General features: G+C 45.0%; 2 non-coding genes and 2 pseudogenes across 2 annotated transcripts; 3 read left to right on the top strand and 1 right to left on the bottom strand.

Annotated features, from left to right (window-relative positions):
- The window catches only part of LOC123666028, a 6,462-nt pseudogene extending 2,655 nt beyond the window's left edge, over positions 1–3,807 (bottom strand).
- On the top strand, positions 757–2,659 carry LOC123666341. Its single transcript, XR_006745235.1, has one exon. It is a non-coding gene; the product is annotated as a small subunit ribosomal RNA (ribosomal RNA).
- LOC123666321 lies at positions 2,925–3,081 on the top strand. The gene has a single exon (XR_006745218.1). It is a non-coding gene; the product is annotated as a 5.8S ribosomal RNA (ribosomal RNA).
- Positions 3,808–12,388: 8,581 nt separating the features above from the next.
- Positions 12,389–17,500, top strand: part of LOC123666304 — a 7,367-nt pseudogene continuing 2,255 nt past the window's right edge.

The raw sequence follows: 17,500 nt of genomic DNA on the forward strand, positions 1-17,500 counted from the left end.
TCTCTCGAAACTCTACCGAAACTAGAAACGGTAGAGAACTTCCTTTGAGGCGCGTCCGACGACTCGATTCGTCAACGCCACGTACACGTATAATGAACTTTATACGTGCTTCGAAAACTGTGCCGATCGACGGACACACGTAAGATCTCTACGTACCACGTAGACGTCGCTCATTCCGGAGTCAAATCCGAAATCCGCGTACGAATACGATTGGTCGTTTTGAGAGATTCAGTGTTTTGGCCGTTTTAATGTCGTCAATCGTCGACTTAATCGATCGTTCATGGAACTCTTAAAGATTTTCGTCACCGATGAAAAATTTACACAAAAAGACGATCTGGTACGATCACTCTGACACCGGGCGACGGTCCGCTTGTTTTGACGAATCAATTTCGTCGTCAGAATATATTACGTACACTCAGTGTGCGATCGTGTATCTCTCATTTAACTGAGCAGAGAATAAGATCTCGTAGCGAACATTCGAACCGAGCGACCGCTGCGTCGTCGTCGTCGTCGTCCTCGTTTCACATGTCGTCGTCCCGCCGAACGTATCACGCGTCGGCGAGACGGAAACTTGTATAACGTTTGGACACGCTTTCATTTTATGCCAGTCAACCGTTTGCGAGATACGCGTCTAACGCGATCGTCTCTACGGTGTGACGTCTCGCGAGGCGCTTCGCTACGTCGCGAGGCGCTTCGTCGAGAGTTACGTGCGATACGTTCGATGAATTGATTTTCATTCGACAATCGTGTGTTAGCTCCCTGGTTGATCCTGCCAGTAGTTATATGCTTGTCTCAAAGATTAAGCCATGCATGTCTCAGTGCAAGCCGTATTAAGGCGATACCGCGAATGGCTCAATATATCAGTTTTGGTTCCTTAGATCTTACTCAGTTACTTGGATAACTGTGGTAATTCTAGAGCTAATACATGCAATCAGAACTCTGACCAGTGATGGGATGAGTGCTTTTATTAGATCAAAACCAATCGACGGAGGGCGTCTCGTCCGAAGTCGTTAATTTTGATGAATCTGGATAACTTTTGCCGATCGCATGGTCCAGTACCGGCGACGCATCTTTCAAATGTCTGCCTTATCAACTTTCGATGGTAGTTTCTGCGACTACCATGGTTGTCACGGGTAACGGGGAATCAGGGTTCGATTCCGGAGAGGGAGCCTGAGAAACGGCTACCACATCCAAGGAAGGCAGCAGGCGCGCAAATTACCCACTCCCGGCACGGGGAGGTAGTGACGAAAAATAACGATACGGGACTCTTTCGAGGCCTCGTAATCGGAATGAGTACACTTTAAATACTTTAACGAGGAACAATTGGAGGGCAAGTCTGGTGCCAGCAGCCGCGGTAATTCCAGCTCCAATAGCGTATACTAAAATTGTTGCGGTTAAAAAGCTCGTAGTTGCATTTGTGCGCCGCGCTGCCGGTGCACCGCATCCGCGGTGATACCGACACGTCTGCGGAGCATATCGTCGGTGAGCCGGCGGTAAAACGCCGGTTCAATATCAAAATCCTATCGCGGTGCTCTTCGGTGAGTGTCGAGGTGGGCCGACAATTTTACTTTGAACAAATTAGAGTGCTCAAAGCGGGCTCAAAATGCCGCTTGAATATTTCGTGCATGGAATAATAGAATATGATCTCGGTTCTATTTTGTTGGTTTTCAGAACTCCGAGGTAATGATTAATAGGGATAACTGGGGGCATTCGTATTGCGACGTTAGAGGTGAAATTCTTGGATCGTCGCAAGACGAACATCAGCGAAAGCATTTGCCAAAGGTGTTTTCATCAATCAAGAACGAAAGTTAGAGGTTCGAAGGCGATTAGATACCGCCCTAGTTCTAACCGTAAATATGTCATCTAGCGATCCGCCGACGTTACTACAATGGCTCGGCGGGCAGCTTCCGGGAAACCAAAGATTTTGGACTCCGGGGGGAGTATGGTTGCAAAGCTGAAACTTAAAGGAATTGACGGAAGGGCACCACCAGGAGTGGAGCCTGCGGCTTAATTTGACTCAACACGGGAAATCTCACCAGGCCCGGACACCGGAAGGATTGACAGATTAACAGCTCTTTCTTGATTCGGTGGGTGGTGGTGCATGGCCGTTCTTAGTTGGTGGAGCGATTTGTCTGGTTAATTCCGGTAACGAACGAGACTCTAGCCTGCTAAATAGGCGTCGTCATTTAGGTGTGTCCGATTTCGGTCGGACAACTCACTGGCGGCGTATTAAAATTCTTCTTAGAGGGACCGGCGGCTTCGAGCCGCACGAGATTGAGCAATAACAGGTCTGTGATGCCCTTAGATGTCCTGGGCCGCACGCGCGCTACACTGAAGGAATCAGCATGTTCTCCCTGGCCTAGAGGCCCGGGCAACCCGTTGAAACTCCTTCGTGCTGGGGATTGGGGTTTGCAATTATCCCCCATAAACGAGGAATTCCTAGTAAGCGCGAGTCATAAGCTCGCGTTGATTACGTCCCTGCCCTTTGTACACACCGCCCGTCGCTACTACCGATTGAATGATTTAGTGAGGTCTTCGGACCGACACGCGGTGGCTTCACGGCCGTCGGCGTTGCTGGGAAGTTGACCAAACTTGATCATTTAGAGGAAGTAAAAGTCGTAACAAGGTTTCCGTAGGGGAACCTGCGGAAGGATCATTAACGAAACTGCCGTATTGCGAGACGTATCGCCCTCGAGCGTGAAGTTTCTGCGATATACGCGTAGTGACGCTAATAGACATTCTGTTCAACGACGGAAAAAAAACGACGTTGAACAAAAAAACAAAATATAAAAGTCGCGCGCACCGTTTCGCGGTGACCGACCGTACATTTTATTTATTTATTTTTTTTATTTTTATTTTTATAAGACTCTTAACGAATCTTATTCAATTAATACGATGTAGATTTCGATCTACAACGAAACCATTACCCTGGACGGTGGATCACTTGGCTCGCGGGTCGATGAAGAACGCAGTTAACTGCGCGTCATAGTGTGAACTGCAGGACACATTTGAACATCGACATTTCGAACGCACATTGCGGTCCGTGGAGAAACATCCAGGACCACTCCTGTCTGAGGGCCGGCTGCATAAATACATATATCACACTGTACGTTCTGTTATAGCCTAGCACATGCACCCCTTTGCGCTGTGGTGCAAGCCTTAGATGCTGCATCAGCATTTTGTCTCTAAAGAAGCAGTAGGGACGGGACCTGGCAGTCAGTCTGCTCGGATCCCTCATATCGGTCACACATCTTTTTCCATACCAGTTCCGTGTATTTTATTCTATCATTTTAAAAGTAATATTGTTCAATTCAATTAAATAATTTCTGTAATTTCTAAAAATCTTTTTTTTAAAAACTGTTTATTCGGAACCCGTGTAACATTGGTGGCAGCGTAAAGGGATATAAAATATCCTCGGGTCCGTCTCCGTGAAATAAAAACTGAAAAACTTAAGTGAAGTGACTAATTTTGTGCCGATAAACTTATCTTTTCACTGTATCCTGAGGGAAAAAATCTGCAAGAAACTGTGTTCATTAAATCGTGTGTAAGTTGCAATCATCCACTGTCTCCTGATTACAACCACTGTCTCCGTGTTGCAACGACGCACCCGCTGTTTCCGCTGTTTCTACTACATCCTACGAGCTACAGAGTGCTATAGAGTACCACAGAAGGCCGTAGAATACCACAGAGTGCTGCAGATTGCGCCGTCCGAGTAGCCTCATTACTAATCCTACTAAACGCCGAGTCCTTATATTGAACCTCACTGAACCCGTTGAAACCTACTGAGCCCGATAACCACTGCGCCATCGTCCCCACGTGAAATCCGCAACGTTAGCGTCTCGCCGTCTAGACATGCAGGTGCACCGTATCGCTTTCGCCCACGTCTTGTTCCTGTAAGTGATACATATTTAATTTAATAGTAATTGTATCTCATTGTTTTTACTGTCTCGAATTTTGCTTATGTATAAGTCACAGAGTTACGAATCTTTAGAAGAGAAATTCGTAAATTCACCTATAATTACCTCTAAAAAACTTAAAATCATAATGGATCTTAATGTGTTATTCAAGTTTATTAAACCTTATAATGGCAACCGAGAAACATTAAATTCTTTTCTAATAGATTGTAACAACGTCATAGAATTAGCGTCGGAAGCTCAAAAGCCGATTCTTGTAAAATATATATTAAGTCAGTTAGAAGGTAGGGCGCAACTTGCCTGTTCTATTAAAGAATTCGATAAATGGGAACAACTTAAAGAATTTTTAAAGACTCAATTTGGTGAACGTAAACATTATTCTCATCTCCTAACGGAGTTACAAGAAAGCAGGCAAGGGTCGCTCACCGTAGGCCAGTTTGCGCTTAAAATAGAAACTTGCCTCTCACAACTTCTTACCGAAATTTCGATATCAAATCACAAAGCCATTGAGATACCTGGGCGCACAGCCGCCATGGAAGACCTTGCTCTCCATCACTTTATAATGGGTCTCAAACCTCAAATATCTATGATTGTAAGATGTAAATCACCTTCGACCTTGAATGAAGCCATTAACATTGCTGTATGTGAAGAGACAATCCAACAGAATATGTATAGGAGATCACAAGCTCCTACTCCGTTCACAGAAGGTAAGCCGAGTAAAAATCACGCCCAACCGTATAAAAAGTCTTTCGCTGAAAATAGTCAAACCCCTAACGTTAAACCTTTTAATAGGGCTCAATTAATATGTAGGTACTGTAAATCGCCGGGACATTCGATAGACGTTTGTCGAAAACGGGAGTTCAACAACAATCGGTTTCGTAATAGTGACCCTTCGTCTTACACAAAACCACGAATAAATTTCGTTGAAACAAATATTTCGAAAGATGACGATTACGGTCGCGACGAAGTTGACTATAACCATTCAAAAAACTCGTAGACGTCTCGTATAGGTGTCGTGCGAGATCCCATACAAAACCTGGCACCGTTTTCCGTGACTCCGAACTCCTCGTTAAACCAAATCCGCTGTATCCGCTGTATCCGCTGTATCCGCTGAATCCGCTGTATCCGCTGAATCCGCTGTATCCGCTGAATCCGCTGTATCAACTGTATCCGCTGTATCCGCTGTATCAACTGTACCCACTGTATCACATACTAAATCCACTGAATCAAATACTAAATCCACAGATTCCCGTACTAAGGATCTTGAGTCTAAAACTGATCCGAATAAATCAATCCACATTGATAACAAAATCTACGAAATAACTACCAACCCTGATAAAGTCTTGCTTCCTCATATCCTTGTCTACTCTTCAGTGTCACGGACTCCATTATCTTTATTAATAGACTCTGGATCCGCAGTCAGTATCCTTAAATCATCATGCATAGAGAAACACCCCAAGTTAATTAAAGAAAAAATAAGTCTAAAAGGTATAGATCCCGTTAAATGTTCAACTAAAACACTAGGCCATTTTATTTTAAAATTACAAATCACCGATTCGCCTCGCAAATTTGTAAGCCATAAATTTCATGTCATAAACGAAATTGATCTCCCGTATGATGGCATAATTGGAACTGACATGCTAAACTCTTTTGGATGCAACATTGACTACACTCATAATCTTTTAAGAATAAATAAATCAGAAATCAAGTTACAATTTCATGAACCAACATACTTAATCCCTGCTCGATCTGAAATGATAATCGAATGCTCTGTTTCCAATCCCGAAATCAAAGAAGGATTGATTTTAGATCAGACTCAAATAAAAGATATTCTCATCGCTAATTGCTTAGTAAAAGTAAAAAATAACAAAAGAGTTAATGTCTCTGTATTGAACACCTCGGAATCCCCTATTTCTCTAAATTCCAACTTAAATATAACTCTAATCCCAATCGACACTAATCAATCTCCTACTATATCCCATGATCCTATAATTCAATATCCCATTAATAATATTAAGCACCATGATTCCTATAAACGCACTAAAGAAGTCCTTAATCATCTGAGAGTGTCACACCTAAATTCAGAAGAGATTGACGCTCTTTTTAACTTGTGTTCTGATTACTCAGATATATTTCACCTTCCTGGTGAAAAATTAACTCACACTGACGCTATAAAACATTCCATCAAAACTACATCTGAAAATCCCATCCATGTAAAGTCCTATCGTTTTCCCGAAATCCATAAAGCCGAAGTCCAGAAACAAATAGAGTCAATGCTAGACCAAGGCATAATCGAACCGTCCAAATCACCATGGTCTGCACCGATCTGGGTGGTACCCAAGAAACTAGATGCTTCCGGAGAAAAGAAATGGCGAATCGTAATAGACTTCCGTCAGCTTAATGACATCACTATAGGTGATACATATCCCATTCCTCAAATTAATGAAATCCTTGACCAGTTAGGCACAAGTAAATATTTTTCCACTCTAGATCTTTCTTCTGGCTTCCATCAAATCCCTGTCGCAGAGGAAGATAAAGTTAAGACAGCTTTCTCTGTTCCTCATGGTCACTATCAATTCACTCGCATGCCATTTGGACTCAAAAATGCTCCTTCCACCTTCCAACGCCTTATGAATACTGCTTTATCAGGTCTCCAAGGAACCCGCTGTTTCGTTTACCTTGACGATATTGTGCTATACGGTTTCGATTTAAATTCTGCAATTAACAACCTAAGATCCGTTTTTCAAAGATTAAGAGAATATAATCTAAAATTACAACCTGAAAAATGCGAGTTCTTAAGAAGAGAAGTCGCCTACCTTGGTCATGTCATCACGGAAGATGGCGTAAAACCTAACCCAGAAAAAATTAAAACAGTAACTGACTTTCCAAAACCCAAATCCCCTAAAGATATTAAATCCTTTCTAGGACTAGTTTCATACTACCGTAGATTTATTTCAGATTTTTCCAAAGTCGCCAAACCTTTAACTAAGCTTTTAAAAAAGGATACCCCGTTTGAATGGCAAAACGAGCAACAAGTCGCCTTCGATGAATTAAAAAACAAATTAACCACTGCTCCTATCCTTTGCTATCCCGACTTCACCAAATCCTTTATACTCACTTGCGATGCGTCAAATCATGCCATCGGTGCTGTCCTATCTCAAGGTGCTATCGGAAGAGATAAACCTATAGCATTTGCATCCCGTACCCTTAATCGAAGCGAAACTAATTATAGTACAACAGAAAAGGAACTTTTAGCAATAATTTATGGTTGTAAAACTTTCAGACCTTACTTATATGGTCGAAAATTTCAGATAATAACTGATCATCGTCCCCTAAGGTGGCTCTTTAATCACAAGGATCCCTCTAGCAAACTCCAGAGATGGAGATTAAAACTTGAAGAATACGAGTATGAAATCGTATATAGAAAAGGCAAGCTTAATTCTGCTGCAGATGCCTTATCCCGCTATCCTCCTAATTCTTTTGCTCCTGTAAACATAATAGGAACCGGTTCTAATCCAACTATTAACCCAACCAATACGCAAAATCCTTCTACCTCCCAAGATCCTCCGAATCCTGAATACGTCGACACAGACCAATTGAATAGTCCACTTAATCTTGACGAATGGAACTTACCTTTCTTAGATCCACTACAACAACTTGGTGAACCTCCGATTCCTCTTCCTAATCTTGAAAATATTGACTTACCTACCAATTCACCAACTCCGGATGAACTTCTAAATCCTCCTGCGATTCCTCAAAATGAAAATTTAACTAACCCTAGTACTCAACTCAATAACACTCCAACTCATACCTCTCCTGTTCCCGATGACACTCTAAACCCTTCTGCTAGTCCTAATGATAACTTACCTATCGATATACCAAGTCCAAGTATTCCTGATAATTCTTATACAGAATTCCTAAAAGCTATGTCCGATCCTAAAACAAACTTTAATACCACTATTCATGAGTATACAAATAACTTATTATCGACAGATTCTAAGATCATTGTCTTACCAACTTCCATTGACCTCGATGAAACAAATCCCTATATCGAAGAGGTCCTAGCTAATCAAAGTGATACCACAGAATTTCTGAATAGAGAAAGAAGATTACATTCATTTTTAAGGCTAGAAACAAATTCTAAATCTTACTATTTCCTTTTTACTAAAGTTCATCATTTTGATGATGTGGCATACCCAGATCTATTCAAATCCTTGCAACAACTCCGCAATGAATTATTAATCGGTTTGCATGACTCATGCAAAGAAATTGCTATTTCTGATTTTAGAGATCCTTTCGTAAAACTCTCGTATATTAAAATCTTTAATATTCTCAATTTCCTTTTCCATAACACTGACATCATTATTAAAATATATAGAAATAATATTATCTATCCAACCCCGAGTGAAATTCCCAAGATATTAAGGGAAAATCATGATATACCCGTCGCTGGTCATGTTGGCACTAGCAGAATGTATAGTAGAATCAAAGAAAGATACCACTGGAAAAATATGAGAACCGACGTTGAAAATTACGTGAAAAAATGCTCTCAATGCCAAACCAACAAAGCTTTGCGTCAGATAAACCGAGCCCCGATGCAAATAACATCCACTTCCACTGCTCCTTTCGAAAAAGTTAGTCTCGATATCGTAGGTCCTCTTCCTGATGCTGGTCAAATAAATCTAAAATTTATACTTACCTTACAAGATGATCTCACTAAATATTCTACAGCGTATCCCATCTCTAACGCAACAGCAGAAGAATGTTGTGAATGCCTCGTCCACTTTATTTCTTTGTTTGGAATCCCTAAAACGATTTTAACCGACCAGGGTACAAATTTCACAGCTGACCTGTTTAAAAAGACATGTGAATTTTTAAAAATAAAACAATTATGGTCATCACCATATCATCCACAAACCCAAGGTGCCCTAGAGAGAAGTCATTCTACTCTAAAGGAGTATCTTAAATCCTACGTTAACGATAACCAAACTAATTGGCACAAATATGTTTATACCGCAATGTTAGCGTACAACACCAACGTCCACACCACGACAAAATTTACCCCTTACGAACTCCTTTTTGGACACAAACCTTACTTACCTAATTCTGTATTTGAAACTAATCCCGCAAATACTTACCTCGAATATATCAAAATGCTGAATCACCGTCTCAAATTCTCACGTGACAAAGCTCTCGAAAACATTGCTAAATCTAAGGAAAGATCCAAGGGATATTATGATCAACACTCTCGTCCTGTCACTTACAAAGTCGGTGATTGGGTCTATCTCAAAGCCCACTTAAGATTAAGAAAAGCTCTGTCTCCCATATGGAAAGGCCCCTATAAGGTGGTTAAAATCCATGGAAACCATACCCTTTCCCTACTCATAAATCGACGACACGTTAAACATCATTACGATCAAGTAAAATTAGCTAACGTCGATGTTTAAGTTTACCATTTCCTATTGGATATAAAAGTTAGTTTAGAATATTAACTCATTTATAATGTAAAACATTATTACTATTTACATGATTATTATTATAGAAATTATTTTATTTTACTTTTATCATTAAACATTTATATTTTTTTTATTGTGCTAATTCTTTACAATTAAGTTTTACCAAGTTTCTTTTCTATTAATTATTTGTGAACATGATTTATTTCCTACTTCTATTTCTTATTAATTACAGCTCCGTAATAGTTTGTCATAAAGAAGAATTCGTGGAACAAATAAAGAAGAGTCCAGGAATTCACTTCAATCCACAAGGCTCCATAAAATTAATTAACGATTATTTGCACGTAGTTATACCTATAGATATAGAATATCTAAAACCCCATATCGACAACGTTAGACATGTGTTATACACATCACAACATCTCTGTCCTGGGAATAAGATAATCAGTGCATCTGAATGTCAGAATATATTCGGACCTCTTAATTCTATTTTCGACGATATTGCGCGAGATTACTATTCTATTTCACATCTTATATCTTCTAAAACCAAGAGATCCGCATGGATATCAGGCGTCGGTACTATTTTTAAGCACATATTCGGTACTATGGATGAAAACGATGCAATTCTTTACGGTAACGCGATTCAACATTTGAAAGATAATGACAAGAAACTATTAGAGTTAGTGAAACAAAATCTTATCGTTTCTAAATCTGCTATATCTAATTTTAATGAAACTCTTTCTACAATTAATAAAAATGAAGAAAGACTTAACGACGCCATAGAAAATCTATCATCTAGCTTAACAAGTATGACAATAAATACTGATTCTCTTCTATTTCGGGCAAAGATACAGGAAGTGTTTAATGTGCTTCAATCAAGTCTCCTAAACTTATCCTATAAATTAGAAGATACTGTTAACTCTATATTATTTGCTAAGACCAATACTCTGCATCCTTCTATTATTACTCCTGTAGATTTATATAATGAACTCGTTTCTAATGTTAAGTATCTTTCTAGATTTACTGAATTTCCTGTACCGTTAGAACTTGAAAACATAAATATTGTATTAAAATTATCTGAAATTATTTCTTGTATTATAGACAATAACCTATTGTTTACTATTAAGATTCCATTAGTTTTAATTAGTGAATTTAAGTTGTTTAAATGTAATCCAATTCCTTTGCCTCATGATAATAATATACCTAATTCTTTTGCCTTAATTATTCCATCCGCAAAATATGTAGCGGTTAATAATGATAAAACCAGTTATTGTATCCTTGATGATCTATACAATTGTAAAATTACCCTCAATGACAATTTTATTTGTAATAATTTAAAAGAATTTAATATTGTCGAGAACCCAATCTGTGAAACAGAAATTATGTCTAAAGTTCTATATTCACTTCCTAAAGAGTGTAAAACAAAATTTATTTCGGGAGATGTACACTTTTGGCAATCGTTAGGAAATAATAAATGGATTTTTACTCATTCCTCCCCCACAGGACTACATCTCAATTGTGAAAACGATAATTTTGATGTAACGATACTAGGTACTGGTATTGTCAATTTGAAACCAAAATGTAACGGCTATTGCAAAGATGTAAAACTTATAAGTTCAATTAATCCTAAAATCTATTCAAATTCAATTCATTCTGATTTTAATCTTATTAATGATTCATGTTGCAACTTCAATGCTTTTAAGAAATTTAATAATACGATTAATTATAAATCTGTAAAATTAAATACTAAATTAGATTTAGATAAATTTATTAAATTAAATTCTGAAACTGATAGTCTACTAGATCTTGTAAACAATTTAAATCTAGATGATAATTTTGAATTTACTAATCCACATTCAATAATGTTCTATGTTTCTATATCTCTGTTTTTAGTGTTTATAATTTATTATTTCTGTAAAGAAAGATGTCTGACCTTTCAAAAGAAAATAAAGCTCACTAGATCCGCTACAAAATCCGATGACAGATTAGAAAGTTCACCAGATCCTCAACCTCGTTTGAGGATTGTTTAAAATTATCTTACCCTTTTCTACTTCCTGAGAAACTTCACGCTCTGACCGTGTAAGTTTCATCTTAAGCGGGGGGTTGTTATAGCCTAGCACATGCACCCCTTTGCGCTGTGGTGCAAGCCTTAGATGCTGCATCAGCATTTTGTCTCTAAAGAAGCAGTAGGGACGGGACCTGGCAGTCAGTCTGCTCGGATCCCTCATATCGGTCACACATCTTTTTCCATACCAGTTCCGTGTATTTTATTCTATCATTTTAAAAGTAATATTGTTCAATTCAATTAAATAATTTCTGTAATTTCTAAAAATCTTTTTTTTAAAAACTGTTTATTCGGAACCCGTGTAACAGTTCGTATATAAATTCGTTTATTACGATCGTACATATGACGGTCTCCGTATGTCTCAATCAGAGACTTCGGTCCGTTTAAATATTGTTAACGTTCGATACGGAGCGAATAAGCGTATATGCGTATATGTGCCGTGTGTGCGCGCGCGTATATTGCGTTTACGTCGATGCGAGAGACAGCGGTACAGGTTTCGACCTGTACCCGTATCTCGCGTACGTACGCGCAGCTCGACGTTCTCGTCTCGAAGACGACGACGTCCCGCGTCTCTCCGTCCTTTCGGTGACGTCGCGCGCGTATAGTCTTAGAAAACAAACTAACGACTATACATATGCGCGCTTCTATGTCGACGGGGTAAACGGAGAGCGATGCGGCGACGTCGCGCAGTCCGAGAGACACGGATCGTCGTTCTATCGCGCGCGTCCTGTACGTTATACGCACGCGAATCATCCGAGTATCGTTCGCACGAACGACGACGCGCGTACGCGTATGCCGTCGCGTAGTCGTCGCGGTAGGCGGACTCGACGTCCGAAGAGCGCGTCGACGCCGACGCCGACGTCGAAGACGGGACTCTAACGAGACCCCCGTCTCTCGGCGTACCTTCGGCGCCGTCGCGTCGACGGATATCGCGTCTGCCTCGTTTTTTTTATCGTTGGCCTCAGATCAGGGAGGATCACCCGCCGAATTTAAGCATATTAGTAAGCGGAGGAAAAGAAACTAACCAGGATTTCCTTAGTAGCGGCGAGCGAACAGGAAATAGCCCAGCACTGAATCCCGCGGTTGTAACGATCGCGGGAGATGTGGTGTTCGGGAGGTATCGCTTTCTCGTCGTCGCCACTCCTGTCCAAGTTCGTCTTGAACGGGGCCGTTTTCCCGTAGAGGGTGCCAGGCCCGTAGCGACGGAGCGAGACGGCGAGAGGTACACTCCTCAGAGTCGGGTTGCTTGAGAGTGCAGCCCTAAGTGGGTGGTAAACTCCATCTAAGGCTAAATATTACCGCGAGACCGATAGCGAACAAGTACCGTGAGGGAAAGTTGAAAAGAACTTTGAAGAGAGAGTTCAAGAGTACGTGAAACCGTTCAGGGGTAAACCTGCGAAACTCGAATGAACGAACGGAGAGATTCATCGTCAATCGGCGGCGTACGGGCGCGCGCCTCGATGTCGAACGCCTCCCCTCGCGGGTGCGTCGTGCGGCACGGGTCGCGTCCGTCGACGTCCGTCGACGGCGTGCACTTCTCTCTAAGTAATACATCGCGACCCGTTCGATGTCGGTCTAAGCGCCGTTCGGGAGTCCAGTCGTCGTGTTAACGCACCGCTATTGGACCGTGACGGTGGCCGATCGGCCGTCGGACGGTAGTACAAAGTCGTACTTTTATACGAATCGCGCACGCGCCTCGCGCGCGTCCGGCCCGACGCAAGCGAACGCCGTACAATGTCGACGTCCTGCCCGAGTGCGGACGTTGACGCGGCGCTGCTGTCGTCGCAGCCGTGCTGTCTCGGACCGTGCGCGTATCCGTCTGCGATGATTCATTTTCGGGCACTCGCAGGACCCGTCTTGAAACACGGACCAAGGAGTCTAGCATGTGTGCGAGTCATTGAGATTATTCAACGTAAAACTGAAAGGCGTAACGAAAGTGAAGGCGCGCGCTAAACCGCGCGCTCAGGGAGGATGGAGCGTCGGTCTCGATCGATCTCTCGCACTCCCGAGGCGTCTCGTTTCCAATCCGTGAATGTAGGCGCGCTCTGAGCACAGATGCTGGGACCCGAAAGATGGTGAACTATGCCTGGTCAGGTCGAAGTCAGGGGAAACCCTGATGGAGGACCGTAGCGATTCTGACGTGCAAATCGATCGTCGGAACTGGGTATAGGGGCGAAAGACTAATCGAACCATCTAGTAGCTGGTTCCGTCCGAAGTTTCCCTCAGGATAGCTGGCGTCGATTATTAACAGTCCCATCCGGTAAAGCGAATGATTAGAGGCATTGGGGCCGAAACGACCTCAACCTATTCTCAAACTTTAAATGGGTGAGAACTCCGGCTTACTCGAACGATGAAGCCGGAGATCTGATGACGGTGCCAAGTGGGCCAATTTTGGTAAGCAGAACTGGCGCTGTGGGATGAACCAAACGTAGTGTTAAGGCGCCTAAAAAACGCTCATGGGACACCATGAAAGGCGTTGGTCGCTCATGACAGCAGGACGGTGGCCATGGAAGTCGGAATCCGCTAAGGAGTGTGCAACGACTCACCTGCCGAAGCAACCAGCCCTGAAAATGGATGGCGCTGAAGCGTTTTGCCTATACACTACCGTTACGGGCACGTGCGACGTTGTACGTTTTGCGTCATTATGCCGTAACGAGTAGGACGTGCGCGGCGGAGTGCGCAGAAGGGTCTGGGCGTGAGCCCGCTTGGAGCCTCCGTCGGTGCAGATCTTGGTGGTAGTAGCAAATACTCCAGCGAGGCCCTGGAGGACTGACGTGGAGAAGGGTTTCGCGTGAACAGTAGTTGCTCGCGAGTCAGTCGATCCTAAGCTCAAGGAGAGATCTTATGTCGATGTGGCGTGTTTTCTTTTATATTATATTATATATAAACCGAATAACGCCCTTTGAGCGAAAGGGAATCCGGTTCCTATTCCGGAACCCGGCAGCGGAACCGTTTCAATAATCGTTCCCTCGTTTCAAAGCGAGTGTTCGACGGGGTAACCCAAAGTGGCCTGAAGACGCCGCCGAGGGGTCCGGGAAGAGTTTTCTTTTCTGCCTGAGCGTTCGAGTTCCATGGAATCCTATAGAAGGGAGATATGGTTCGGAACGCGAAGAGCACCGCATTTGCGGCGGTGTCCGGATACTCTCTGCGGACCTTGAAAATTCAGGTGAGGGATGTACGTGGAGATGTCGCGCCGGTTCGTACCCATATCCGCAGCAGGTCTCCAAGGTGAAGAGCCTCTAGTCGATAGAATAATGTAGGTAAGGGAAGTCGGCAAATTGGATCCGTAACTTCGGAATAAGGATTGGCTCTGAGGACCGGGGCGTGTCGGGTTTGGACGGGAAGCGGATGCGGCCGGTGCCGGGCCTGGTCGATGCTCGTTCGTCTCTCTCGGGGGGCGTTCGGGCGGAATCCGGACCCGCGTTCCGGCCTTCCGCGGATCTTCCTAGCCGTAAGGCCGCGTCGGTTTCGTCTCGTGCGCGATCGGCGCGGTTCTGTACGACCGCCGTTCAACGGTCAGCTCAGAACTGGCACGGACAAGGGGAATCCGACTGTCTAATTAAAACAAAGCATTGCGATGGCCCTCGCGGGTGTTGACGCAATGTGATTTCTGCCCAGTGCTCTGAATGTCAACGTGAAGAAATTCAAGCAAGCGCGGGTAAACGGCGGGAGTAACTATGACTCTCTTAATCTAACCGTTGCAATGAATCCAAATATAGAGAATTTGGACCGCCCCGACCTCCCACAGGAGTCGGGGAGCACGGTCAATCCCTCCCCGGTGGCTCGACCCGGCACTTCCGGCGGGAGTGTTGGGCGGGCGCCTGGTTGGACCTGCCCAGTTTGTGGGCGTACATTTAGTACCAAGACGGGGCTCGGTGTTCACAAGCGTAGAGCCCACCCCGTCGAAGCCAATGCGGAGGCCGCTCCACTGCAGGTAAAGCGCAGGTGGTGTGAGGAGGAGCTGTCGCTCATGGCGAGGACCGAGGCGCAGTTTACGGTGGATACTGGGAAGTGTTCGAACGTAGACCTGCTCGCCAAATTGCCCCAACTCCAGAGGACGTTGGAGGCGATTAAGGGACAGCGGCGGAGTGTGAAGTACAAAGGGCTGGTGAAAGCCTGCCTGGAGGAGATAGCGCTCTCGTCGTCTGGCCCAGCGAGTAGGGGTTCGATAGCGGAACAGCCCCCGGAAACGCGGCCCCTGGGACCGCCGGACGTCAGCACTGAAGTCTCACCTGTCGTAGACAAACCAGCAGAAGCAGTCGAAGCCTCACTAAGCCCGGAAGCAGCGCAAGCCCTCGAATCCCTGCTCCTGAGAGCGGAGAGGCGCAAGCGATGCCAGGGACGTGGGGCCAAGGCCGCAAAGCGGTCCCGCCGTACATCTCGAACTGTCGACGACATCGCGCCGGTTTCGATTTCGAACCGCAAAAGAAGGCGAATGGAGTACGCACGGATGCAGGAACTGTTTCGGAAGTGTCCGAGTCGTGCAGCAGCCGAAGTGATAGACGGCCACACCCGGGTCGTAAGGCACACCCTCGAGGATCTGGAGACCTATTGGCGACCGGTTCTCGAGGAGGTGTCGACCGCCCCGGGACCAACGCGGAAAGCGCTCGATGCTCTGACGCGGGGGGAAGTGGCCGACTATTCCGGGCTATGGGCGCCGATCACGGTCGAGGAGGTGAAGGCGTCCTGTGTCGACTCTCGGACAGCGCCAGGGCCGGACGGAATACGTTCGGAGGAATGGCGTGCAGTTCCCGCTCCATTGAAAGCGGAAATATTCTCTGACTGGTTAGCCAAAGGCGCTATTCCAGATCCGCTGCGGCAGTGCAGGACCATCTTTGTGCCGAAGAATAACATCCCTGCCGGCCCGGGCGACTATCGGCCAATCTCGGTTGCGTCGGTACCGCTCAGGCACATGCACGGCATACTGGCCAAGAGGCTGCTGCGCTGTTGCCCCCTGGACGCGCGTCAGCGCGGCTTTGTGAGTGCCGATGGAGCGCTGGAGAACACTGCCGTGCTAGACGCGGTGCTGGGGGATAGCAGGAAGAAGCTGAGGGAATGCCATGTGGCGGTCCTCGACTTTGCCAAGGCGTTCGACACAGTGTCGCACGGGGCACTGCTAGAATTGCTGAAGGCCAGGGGCCTGCCCGAGGGTTTCCTCAGTTATCTGGCTCACATGTACGAAACGGCGCATACCACCTTAGCCGTTAATGGAAAGAACAGCCGTCCTGTGAAAGTGGGTCGAGGGGTGCGTCAAGGAGATCCCCTATCGCCGGTACTTTTCAACATGGCGATGGACCTAATTCTTGCGTCGCTGCCGAAGGGCGTCGGCTACGGGCTGGAAGGCGAAAAAGTCGCGGCACTGGCCTACGCCGACGACCTAATCCTCGTTGCGGGATCGAAGGTCGGGATGCAGGAATCCATCGACTGTGTTGTGGAGGTCGGGGAGATGATGGGGCTAAGGGTGAATACCAGTAAGTCTTCCGTTTTGTCGATGGTGCCGGATGGGAAGCGCAAAAAGCACCACTACCCAACCAATCGGATGTTCACGGTGGGTAGGTCAAAGTTGAGGCAGGTGACGAGCGTGGAACGATGGCGCTATCTAGGTGTCGATTTCGAATCAGCCGGAACGGCGATGCTCGAGCTACAGGTGCGTAAGGCCTTGGACAACATCACCAGGGCGCCCCTAAAGCCACAACAACGGCTCGAGATAGTGAGGGGTCATCTGATTCCGAGGTTCATCCATGGCCTCGTGCTCGGAAGGATCTCGGACGACAGACTCAGAATGCTCGACATCGAAGTCCGGGGCGCTGTGAGGAAGTGGCTGAGGCTGCCGATTGACGTGCCGAAGGGGTACTTCCATGCGGAAGCTAAGGACGGCGGCCTAGCGATCCCGTCGCTGCAGGCGGTCACCCCGGAACTCATTTTACGGAGATACGGGGGCCTTGCCTCGTCACGATGGGCTGCTGCGAAGGCCGCCGCGAAGTCCGAAAGAATTCGGAAAAAGCTGAGCTGGGCCCGGAAGCAAGTCCGAAAGTTCACCAGGGACCACCCGGTGTCCAATTTAACAT

This window comes from Melitaea cinxia, chromosome 25, assembly GCF_905220565.1.
Source record: "Melitaea cinxia chromosome 25, ilMelCinx1.1, whole genome shotgun sequence".
Taxonomy (NCBI): Eukaryota; Metazoa; Arthropoda; class Insecta; order Lepidoptera; family Nymphalidae; genus Melitaea; species Melitaea cinxia.